The sequence below is a fragment of the Vicia villosa genome, unplaced genomic scaffold (assembly GCF_029867415.1).
Source record: "Vicia villosa cultivar HV-30 ecotype Madison, WI unplaced genomic scaffold, Vvil1.0 ctg.000505F_1_1, whole genome shotgun sequence".
NCBI classification, from domain to species: domain Eukaryota; kingdom Viridiplantae; phylum Streptophyta; class Magnoliopsida; order Fabales; family Fabaceae; genus Vicia; species Vicia villosa.
Genome location: NW_026705240.1, coordinates 356,816 through 368,681, shown reverse-complemented (window position 1 = coordinate 368,681; position 11,866 = coordinate 356,816). Strand labels below are relative to the sequence as shown.

The window sequence follows — 11,866 nt, the reverse complement described above, 5'->3', positions numbered from 1 at the left end:
TATGTTTTGTGTTGTAAACGTAAAAAACTATGTATCGTATCGTTTATTATGTGTTATGTTTATGTTGTTTCAAATTGTGTTATGTTTATGTTTCATATATATTCTATCTTTTTCCCCATCCTTTTTGATAATAACAAAGGGGGAGAAGAAATATGCATAGAAATATGCATGTGTTTTGTTGTTGTTTTGTTTTAAAAGAAAAAATGCAGGCTATTGTCGCTACCGCGAAAATTAACAGAGTCGCCACTAACATATTTATCCTGAAAAGGAAGGGAATGCCAGCAAACCACAAAAACAAAACAACGGTCTCACGACCAGAGAAAAAGGGTAAGGGAGTCGGTTACGCGAGGGGAAGGTGTTAGCACCCCTCGCGCCCATCGTACTCGATGGTATCCACGCCTGTGTCTAAACCTATGGGTGTGTAAGCAAAATGCGCTAATCTGGACTAAAATGAATGCAGAATGTAGGGAAAAGAAAGAGTTATGCTCGCATGGGCCCTACCCCGCTGCCTACGTATCTGTTTTGCAGAATCAGAGCTACCGTAGCTCGGCTAACTAGTTTTTGTTTGTTTTGTGTTTTTTAGGTGAACAAGTTACATTCACACTCCGCTGCTCGACCTTTGGAGACTTATGATGGGACTGGAGCGGAAATAACAAGCTCTTAAGAAAAGAAAATCAAAGAGTGTGGTTTGTGTTTTAAAGAATGCACGAGGAAAACCTAAGCTAAAGGGGAAAGCTTGCTACCTAATGTTATCATACAAAGGGTACAAGTCTATGCTAAACTAATCAACCTACGGAGAGAAACGAAAGCAAACAAAGATAGCACACAAACGAGCTCCGCTCGTAAAGCAAACAAAACCAACGGCACTGGCCGAATGGTAGAAAGGCGGTCCCGCCATAGCCAAGGGGAGCAGCTCAACCCAAGTCAACCAAGCATCAGACCTCACGAAAATGATCGGGCCATAGACAAGAGGAGCGAGTTCCTCTCAGCAACCAAGCCGTCACGGATCATAAAGGAAAACGGTGCGTGCGTACACCTAGCATCAACGTCGAGCGACGCGAGCTATAAGAAAGGCGGGGGTCCGGCTACATGAACCCTTTTCCTGACATACTCGATAACAAGATCTTGTGCAGGTTCAGAAGCGAGCAACGCGTAGCATGCGCATACTGAATAGACTCGATGAGACTAGGCGGGGGTTGATTGCTAACCCTTTCCGCGTGCCTTCCATGGGGACTTAACGGAGTGCCGTATAGGACTTATTACACCGTGACTCCCTGCCGCAAAGCACAAATATAAACACACCAACAAAAACAGAGCCTCTTTCGAGGGCTTGGCCAGATGCATGTCTAGGTCCTACTTCTCATGTTATAGGATGATGCGGAAAGCGGTAAAAGGGACCAGGAGACAATACTGAACGGATAGCAAATCCGCAATGAGCTAGAAAGCGTAAGTAGAGAAGTCCGGAATACTTCGCGTAAGCCATCATCAAGCAAAGTCGGAAAGCATCGTCGTGAAAACCAATCACGAGCGACATGTGGTACGCGTCGAGCATAACCACGCGAGCAACCTGCAAGAGAAACAATCCAGACAATACAAGAGTATACATCTCAATGAATGAGAGATCAGGTGACTGGCATCGGAAATAGGTTCGTGTCCCACAAATAAAGTGGAACACAACGCAAATCAAGTCGTAAGACAAATCGCACTGGAATCGAATTCGTGTCCCACAAATAAAGTGGAACACGAAGCAAGTCGAATCACAATTGAAGGCTTTCTCGAAGCATCTCGCACATCTCAGCAAACGCATCAGTAATAACAAGGAAGCATGCACCGACCATAGAAAATACTAGCAATTAAATTCTAAATGAATTCTAAAAGAAAAATTAGCAAGATTAAATTGTTTTTTTATGGCATTTTCATCTAAAAAATAATAGAACAAAACTATGTAACAAAAGCATTTAAAATCTAACAAAGAAAATATTACATGTTTTTATTCATTTTTATCATCTAGAAACAAGAAATTAAATTCTTATTCTAAACAAAAATTAACACATGATTTTATTCGTTTTTATCATCTAAGAAATAGAAAAAAAACTATGGGAAAAGGATCAAATTCTAACATGAAAACATGGAGTCAGGGGGGTATATCGTGGAAATTGGTGGTGCATACAGTAGTTTGGGCGCAGAGCCCAGCAGCAATTGGCCCAAGGGCGTTTTTTGTGGTTGGCAGAAAAAAAGAGGAGTTGTGCTGGGCCATGGTGGGGGGTGTTGCAGCAATTCCTGTGGGAGGCCCAAAGCTGATTGTTTTTTGTTCATATTTTTGTTATTGTCACAAAATGGAAGTAGGTTCTCGGGCCATATGGGGTGAAAACAGCAAGATTACTGAGCCCAAGTTTTATTCAGATTTCCTCATTTCTAAACTTAATCAAATTCATCAATTAATTCTCAATTAACTCTTTATTAATGCTATTAAAACTAATTAAACATTGTTAATGAAAAGATTAAGGTAAAACAGGAAAAGGGATTAGGGTTACTTTTACATGTGACCATTGATCGTGATTTGAACCGAGTTCCTCTTTCTCTACCTCACGAACTCGCGGCGCAAAACGGCGGAGGACTTCGTCTTCTCCGACCGGTTCTGCAAATCGCCGCCGTAATCACTTTCGTCTCCAAATATCCCTCTCGTCGCCTCACTCTCTCATTTCTCAATTCTCTCCGTTCGATCTCTGACTCAATCCGTTATCTCCCCGATCTCAACTCGCTCGTCTAAACGCTATCGGCGACGCATTCTCCAATTGAGCTTCGACGCCACCACGCACACAACGGCACGCTGTCCGTTATCCTACATCTCTTCTTCATCCGTTCAATTCGTGTTTCACAGGTTCTTCTTCTCCTTGATTTTAGTGGATGAGACGTTGTTCTATGTTGCGATGTGATGATGTTGTTTGTGGTTAGAAGCTTATTGATGCGACTCTCTGCGTTGATGATGAAAGGTGATGATGAACAGCGATGGCGATGATTGAATTGAGGATTGCTTCTGTGATTAGGAAAATTGCGATGAAGATTCAATCGTGAAGAGAGTCACTGTCGAAGGAGCTTGTTATGTTTCTTTTTGTTGCAATTTTCTGTTGTTGAAGATGAATAGAGAGAGTTGATTGAAGATTGATTTTCATTTTCTGCAGATTTTTGGACGAAGAGGTCAATTGAAGATTAGCGGTGGATTCAAGAAGATGATGATGAAGAGGTTCGGTTTAGAGGTGGTGAATTGGTGGTTGAATGCGAGGTTCTGTGAGAGGGGTTATGGTGAAGAAAGGTTCAGGGGAAGTTTGAAGAAGTTTCTTACGGTTTCCTTGAATTTGTGAAGAAGATGAAGATGATGAAGGTGAGAATCGGTTCGAGGGAGAGTTTATTGGCTCCAGAGTTTGTTACCTTTCTGTTCAAGGTGAGTTCTGTTACTATTTTTTTTCTGAATTTCCTCTCCTGTGGACTGTTATGTGTATTTGTATTCTTGCCTTCTGCTGAACTTTGGTGTTGTTTTTTGTTGTAGTGCTTTCCATTGGAATTGTGAACCGGTTTAGTTTATTCGATGTGCAGGGCGTGAACCTCGGGCTGGTTCGGTTTTTATTCTTCTGTGACTGATTCGTTTTTTTTCCTTTTGTTCTCAGGGCTGCAACTTGGTGTGATGCAGGGTGGATTTTGTGATGCGCCATTTTCTGCTGCTAGCCATGATTAACCTCTGTTTACTTTGCTATGAGAAGAGAATTGGCACGGCCATGAAGCGTGGACATGGTATTATGAAGGATGAAGGATAGGTGACGTGAAGAAAAGGTGAAAAGGTGAAGGCATATGGCGGTGATAATAAGTCCTTTAGGATCATAGTAAAGTGAAATGCAGTAGGTTTAGAATGAGGATATTTTTGTTGTAATTTTTATAATGGGGCTTGGACCTTGGAATGATGTAATGGACTCTTGAGAATTTTTATTTGAATCTCTTTTTGTAACCCAACAACACAAAGAACAAATGAAGCTTGAATCGATGAACATTTGAATGAATGTTATGATAACTTTTTGACCTTGTAGATTGCATCCCAACCAATCCAAAACGAACTAATCTTTCATCTCATCACACTTTAAAGCACTTGCTCCAATCTTTGAATTATAATGAACCCAAAATTTCATTTGATGAAACGAAATCCTAACTCGATCAATGAACCAAATTACTTGCATTAAAAGCGACGAACAAAAGCCTTGACCGCCACCTTACTTCGACATAGCAATAACGCCTTAATGATCCTTGAAGAAGATAAGAGTCGAGGCACCAAAGAACATCTCGATATGAAATCCAATGATTCTCAGTTGAATTAACGATCACACACACCATGCATACGAAACTCTTTAATTTTTCTCGATTTTTGAAAGACGAAATAAACGTCGTTCATAACTTATAGCACAGTGAAGAGGGCAAATTTTGGGGTGCAACAGCCATAAACTAAAGGTATCAAATGAATTCACTACCATAAATCAAAGAAGAAATCATGGACTTAGGGGGAGTCACTAACATAGGGGGAGCCTTGCATTGTTCAATATATTTTCAAAGCACAAAACAACTTTTTCAAAAAAAAACATTTCAAGACTTGGTTGTCATCATCAAAAAGGGGGAGAATGTAATTGCAAAGCTTCTCAAGCATATTGTGGTTTTGATGAAGACAATGTGGATATCAAGCTTTCATAAAGGATGTGCAAAAAGAATTTCAAGTCTTAAGCAAAAACACATCATTTCAAAGTCTTGAAGAAATTGTGAAGATTCAAGAATCGAGCTAAAGCGTCAAAGGTATAAACAATACTCACTTTGACATATAATTGTTCACAAATATATTTCAATACATATCATAAACATACTATAAGTTTCATACTTTAATATTTCCTTTAAAACCTTTTTCATATGTAAAATCCAAAATAAAGGTTTTAGGAACCAGGTTGTCCCTATTGAAGGATAGAAAAACACTTAGAAAGGGGGGGGGGGGGGGTTTGAATAAGTGTAGTTTTAATACTTGTAAGATAAAAACTATTTGCACAATGATTTTTATCCTGGTTCGTTGTTAACTAAACTACTCCAGTCCACCCCCTTGGAGTGATTTACCTCACCTGAGGATTTAATCCACTAATCACACGAGATTACAATGGTTTTCCACTTAGCCAACTGCTAAGTCTTCTAGAGTATCCTGATCACAACTTGATCACTCTAGGAACAATCTGCTTAGACAACTTCTAAGACTTGCTAGAGTATACTGATCAACAACCTGATCACTCTAGTTCTTACAACTTAATGTAAACAAATTCTAAGAGTTACAATGCTTCTTATAAAGCTATTATCACAACTGTGATTTCTCTTAAGTTTAAGCTTAAATCTCATTAAGATATTACAACAGCAATGTAGTGAGTTTGATGATGAAGTTTGAGAGCTTTGGAATTTGACAGCGTTTCTGCAAGTTTGTTCAGAGTTTGTAATTCGTAAGTTGTAACCTTGCTTCTCATCAGAACTTCATATTTATAGGAACTTGAGAAGATGACCGTTGGGAGCATTTAATGCTTTGCGTAATCCGTACAGCATTGCATTTAATGTTTCACTCTTTTGTCAACTACCTCGAGCCTTGTTTTCGCTGTGTCTACTGACGTTGCCTTTAATAGCTTCTAACGTTCCTTTTGTCAGTCAGAGTAGCCTGCCAGTCTAGTACTTGCTTCTGATCTGATGTTTGTGTAAACAACGTTTGAATGTCATCAGAGTCAAACAGCTTGGTGCAGAGCATCTTCTTGTCTTCTGACCTTGAAGTGCTTCTGAGCGTGATACCATGAGAACTTCAGTGCTTCTGCTTCTGATCTCAAGTTCTTCTGATGCTTCAATAGACCCATGTTCTGATTCTGCTTGACCATCTTCTGATGTCTTGCCAGACCATGTTCTGATGTTGCATGCTGAACCTTCTGAGTCAGTGCTTCTTGCGCTGATTTTGTGCATACTCTTTATATAATTCCTGAAATGGAAATTGCATAGTATTAGAGTACCACATTATCTCATACAAAATTCATATGCTTGTTATCATCAAAACTAAGAATATTGATCAGAACAAATCTTGTTCTAACACCTATGGGGGAACCGGTTCCCAACATTCTCATTTTCATCAATTATGTGTTTTACTACTAGGAACCGGGTTGTCCCTAGGTGGGAACCGGTTCCCAAGTTCAAAATTCAAATATTTCTGCTGTAACGTTCAGCAGGAACTGGGTTGTCCCAGGTAGGAACCGGTTCCTACTGAACCAGTGTGTTTTTCCATTGCATGATTTCATTCAAACGAAATTGTTTTGTTACCACTTAATCATTGCATTGAAAGTGTTCAATTGCTGGTTCGACCATGAGGATTTTCTTTCGTTTGTCAAGAAGGAGTTTCTTCGTGATAGGATTAGGTGGTGGAAATTAAATGTGTTTGGGAAGCTAGACTTGATGATAGAAGACTAGGTAGAGGAATTAAATTTGATAGAAGCAGAGACTATGAATGGTAACAGTTAGATGATTGAGGAGGTGGCAGAGCGTAGGAATGAAATTGAATCTGAGTTGTGGAGGAACTGTAATTGCAAAGCTTCTCAAGCATATTGTGGTTTTGATGAAGACAATGTGGATATCAAGCTTTCATAAAGGATGTGCAAAAAGAATTTCAAGTCTTAAGCAAAAACACATCATTTCAAAGTCTTGAAGAAATTGTGAAGATTCAAGAATCGAGCTAAAGCGTCAAAGGTATAAACAATACTCACTTTGACATATAATTGTTCACAAATATATTTCTATGCATATCATAAACATACTACAAGTTTCATACTTTAATATTTCCTTTAAAACCTTTTTCATATGTAAAATCCAAAATAAAGGTTTTAGGAACCGGGTTGTCCCTATGGGGGAACCGGTTCCCAGCATTCTCATTTTCATCAATTCTGTGTTTTACTACTAGGAACCGGGTTGTCCCTAGGTGGGAACCGGTTCCCAAGTTCAAAATTCAAATTTTTCTGCTGTAACGTTAAGCAGGAACCGGGTTGTCCCAGGTAGGAACTGGTTCCTACTGAACCAGTGTGTTTTTCCATTGCATGATTTCATTCAAATGAAATTGTTTTGTTACCACTTGATCATTGCATTGTTTCATGGAAAAATAACCTTTCAAAGAGGTGTTTAACACATTATATATACTACATCTTTCATAATCATTAATCACCTTCTTCATTAATAATTCATAAATTTCATAATCTTTATCTTTCAATATTTCCAAGTGTTCATCAAATCCTTATTTTCAAGTGAAACTTTCTATACACATTTTCATTGAGAATTCATTCAAAGTTTCATGCATACATTGTGAACACTTATATTCATTTTGAGAATTGTTTATTTGAAGAAGAAGATCAATCCAAGATTGATATTGCTATACAAACTTCATCCAAAAACTCTTGTAAAAATTCAAAGAATATTGTTTCCTTACTATCCAGGATTGTTGGAAGTAAGTGGTGTGTTTGAAGAGGATTGTTCTTCATCCACATTAGTGTTGATTGATCTTAAAGGTGTTAAGAACCTTTGATCACCCTATAGGTTAGATAGTAGGCATAGGCTTGTACAATCATTCTAACTATAGTGAAATCTCTTTCGTGTTTGAAAGGGGACTGGAGTACTCTCGGATTGTGAGGGGAACCAGTATATATCGTTGTGTTCTTTATCTTTCCGCTTTTACCGCTTTCATCACTGTCGCACGCTCGCGAAAAATGAACAGAGTCGCCACCAATATATTTATCCCATAAGGGAAAGGAATATCAGAAAACCTAACAAAAGGAACAGGGTCTTGCGACCAGAGAATCTAGGTACGGGAGTCGGTTACGCAAGGGGAAGGTATTAGCACCCCTCGCGCCCATCGTACTCGATGGTATCCACCTATGTTTGTTTCTATCTAAAGGGTGTATAACTATGTCTATGTCTAAATGCGAAATGAATGCAAAATGTAGGGAAAACAAAGAATTGTACTCGCACGGGCCCTACCCCGCTGCCTACGTATCCTTTTCAGGAATCAGAGTTACCGTAGCTCGGCTCACGATTTTCTGTTTGTTTTTGTGTTTTTTAATTGGGCGGAGTCAACGTTCACGTTCTTGCATAAGGGGACAGACCTACGATGCGTACGAACGGAAATGACATTGCCCTTAGGTGTCAACGAGGCAAAAGAAAAAGAAATGATTGGTTTGTGTCTTTTAACGTAGATGAGTGATGAACAGTTCCCAATACCGGGCCACTCACCACTTTCTCTACTTTGCTTTAGTCTGAACCATTGTTAGATGTTTTAAATGTTTTTGGTTGTGTATTTTTTTAAGGGAATTTACTTCACGATTCGAATCACATAAAATGTATAATGATCGAGAAGCAGATTAGGGAATGAATCCCACTCACTTCCATCCCATTATGTAATGTTTGAGAAACAGATTAGAGAATGAATCTCACTCATTTCTCTCCCATTAATTAATGTTTGAGAAACAGATTAGGGAATGAATCCCACTCGTTTCTCTCCCATTAAGTAGTGACCGAGAAACAGATTAGGGAATGGATCCCACTCGCTTCTATGTCACTAAGTGATTGAGAAATAGATTAGGGAATGAATCCCACTCATTTCTCTATCACTTGCTTAATGTGATTCGCATCTTCCGTTTATTAATGTTTTAAAGTTGAAAAGAAAAAGAATGCAACGGAGAACTAATCCTAAATGCTAATCTAAGTTGTCTATACAAGTCTAAATCCTAATGTTAACATGGGATAGATTCTAAAAGAAGCATACAAGTGGTATCAACAAAAAAGGCCTAAGATAAGGCCAAAAACAAGTAACCAAAGTCACACAACAATTATACACAAATAGCATGAAAATGATACAAAAGCATAAGAGAAGCAATTCAAGTATTAGTACAAAAATTAACTAAAAAATACTATTATTTTTTATGGGTTTTTTATGAAGGAAATTAAACGTCAAAATCAACCTAAACAAACTACTATTTTTATGAGTGTTTATATGAAGAAAAAGACTTCTAATTAAGCAAAAGGAATTAGCCTAAACTAACATTTTTATCATTTTTATGAAGGAGAAGTCAAAAGATTAATGTCAAAATTAACCTAAGATCTGCTTATTTTTATGAGTTTTAAGTGTGGGGAATCAATTAAAAGTCAAAATTAAACTTGCCTAAAATCTAATTAAGAGGCTAATATTTTTTTATTGCATTTTTATGTCAACTATTACCTAAAAAATCTAACAAAATTTTAATGGTCTCATTGTTTTCTATGTCAATTTTTATCAACAAAACTAGAACAAAAAATGTCAAAAATCTAAATCTAAAATGAAATAATGGGCTCAGGGAGGTGAATGCCTGAAAATGGTGGTGTCAGTAGTAAACGGGGCGCAGGCCTGGTAGACCTGGCCCAATGGTTGTGTTTTTGTTTATTCAGATTTTCTGTTGTCAAAAAAAGCATGGGCCAAAGGGGAAGTGGATGAATTTCGCAGGGCCCAAGGGTTATGAGTCAAAAATCCAAATTCTCAATTGATTTAATTTCCTTAATCAGACTTATAATACTAATCACACATTAATCTATAAACTTAATTCAGACTTTATATTAATGTTAATATTAAATCAAATTAATAAAATAAAATAATTGAAAGAGGGATTTAGGTTTACTTGTTTTGTGGCTGATGGAGTTCTGAAGAACTCAACCTTCCTCCCTCTCACGACGGCGACGGAACTCCCCTCTTCTCCGACGAGCTCTTCGCGCGCCACCGTGGAACCAACGTCTCCAATCTCGTTTCTCCGCCTCATCTCCGATTCATTTTGCTTCTGCGTTTTTGTTGTTGTTTGAATCTGACGAAGAAGCGATGGTATTGAGCGTTGTGTACGATTGTGCGTCGAATCGCTGCTTCTGATTTGCTTGGTTCACTTGCGTTTGATGAACGAATCGATGATGATGATGATGATGAACGTAGTGCTGTAATTGTGCAGCGTGATGAAGATGCAAGAAACGCAGATGGAATCTCACGAAGGTTGGGAATTACGCAGCGCTTTCGAAGGAGGTGAAGATGATGATGAAAGCTGAACGAAGTTTCTTGCAAAGGTGATGTTGGAGCGATGTGATTCGACGACATCCGCAACGAGAAATTCAAGTAAGTGCACGTTAATCTTTCGCTTTTGTGTTCTGATTTACACTTCTCATTCTTCTTCTTCTTGCTGACTTTCAAATTCGAACATGTCGCGACGCCGTTGTTCTTATGACGCAGAGATGAATGATGCGCGATGAGCCACAAATCAATGAACACTAAGACTTGATGATTGAAGATTTTTTTCTGTGAATTGAGATGTAGAATCGTGATGAGTTTCTTGTGTAACCGTTTCTGTTAGAGTCTTTTCTCGGTTTTCAAGGATGAAGAATGGAGAGAGAAGATTGGTGATCCTGGTTTTTTTCTGTTGAATGGTTGTGGATCGAAGGAGTGATGAAGATGATGAAGTTGAGAGAAGATTGAAGGTGGGAGAAGAATGAAGAGAGAATGGAGAAGATTGAAGGCGTGAAGGGTGGAGGATGGTGGATGAAGTGTGAAAGTGAAGAATCGTGAAGAAGAATGAAGTGTGTCTATGATGATTTGTGGAAAGATGGTGGAGATTGAAGGAGGTGAAGGATGAGTGTGAGAGAGTGATGAAGACTGTGATAATGGTGTGTAGAAGTGTGAAGATGATTATGGCGTGTAGAAAAGAGAAGAGAGTGATAATGGTGAGTGGTTTGTTATATAGAGATTGAAGGGGGAGGATTCAGTTTTGAGGTAAGCTACCATTCTCTTCTTCTGATTTTTCTGTGAGTTAAAAGTTAGCTCTGTTAGTTCTGAAAATTGGTAACTAAAATGAGAGTTTGTTATTTCTGTTAGGAATTCAATGAGCTGGCATTAGTTGGTTTACCATTCTGTTTTGGTTGTTAGAAGTTGGTTATATGTTAGTTACAAGGGATGACAAGTCAGTTATGTCAGTTGGAAATTCTGTTAGGACGGTTATGATTCTGTTATGGAGGATGGTTAGAAGTTATAGAAGCTGTTAGGATGTTAACTGTAATGAGGGTTTATGTGATTGATTAAGAAAATATCAGGGCTGACTCTGTTAAGTATTGGAGAAGGTTGGTAAGAGGTATTTACAAACTGTTATAAGTTAGTTTTAGATTGGTTAGGACAGTTGAAAGATATTGGTTAGAAAACTGTTAGAGAGGTTGGAAAGAGGTTAGTTATGTGTTATGTGCTGAGCTGGAAATTAGGGTGATTGAAGGTTAGAAGTGTGGTTAGTAACAGAAAGTTAGTTACAAACTGGTTTTTTAGAAGTTGTTAGTTAGTAACTGAAAGTTAGTTACAGACTGTTTTGTATGGAGAACAGGTTAGAGGTTGGTTGATAACTGTCAGTAGTTTTGAAATTAAAAGTGAGGGGGAAAGTTAGTTATGAGGTTTTCGAGAATTCGTTAGGATTGTGAGATGTCATGAATGGTTTGAAATTGATATGAAATGGGTCTGTTTCTTTGTAATGAACTCAGTGAGGTTTGGTTATGTTAAGGGGTTGTGCAGTATGGTAAATGGGCAATGTATTTTGACTTGTATGAGTGTTTAGCTGGATGTATGAGCTGTATGTATTGGATTGGGATTTTGTATGGTTTGTTTTGTTTTCGAAATGGAAGAGCTTGAAAATGCACTGCTCTTTGCTCTTGAATGTTTGATTTTTTACTGCATGACAGAGTCTTTTTGTTGGTATAGGGCTGGTTCGATGTGGCTGAATTGGTTTGAAAATGA

At 38.2% G+C, this 11,866-nt stretch overlaps 1 long non-coding RNA gene across 2 annotated transcripts; it reads left to right on the top strand.

Moving 5' to 3' along the window:
* Positions 1 to 2,505: 2,505 nt before the first annotated feature.
* On the top strand, positions 2,506 to 4,052 carry LOC131629053 (uncharacterized). Of its 2 annotated transcripts, none has more exons than XR_009291942.1 (3): positions 2,506 to 2,881; positions 2,994 to 3,442; positions 3,666 to 4,052. It is a non-coding gene; the product is annotated as an uncharacterized LOC131629053 (long non-coding RNA). The 2 variants fall into 2 exon arrangements; XR_009291941.1 differs by having other exon boundaries at positions 2,506 to 3,099; positions 3,183 to 3,442.
* The last annotated feature ends 7,814 nt before the right edge of the window (positions 4,053 to 11,866 follow it).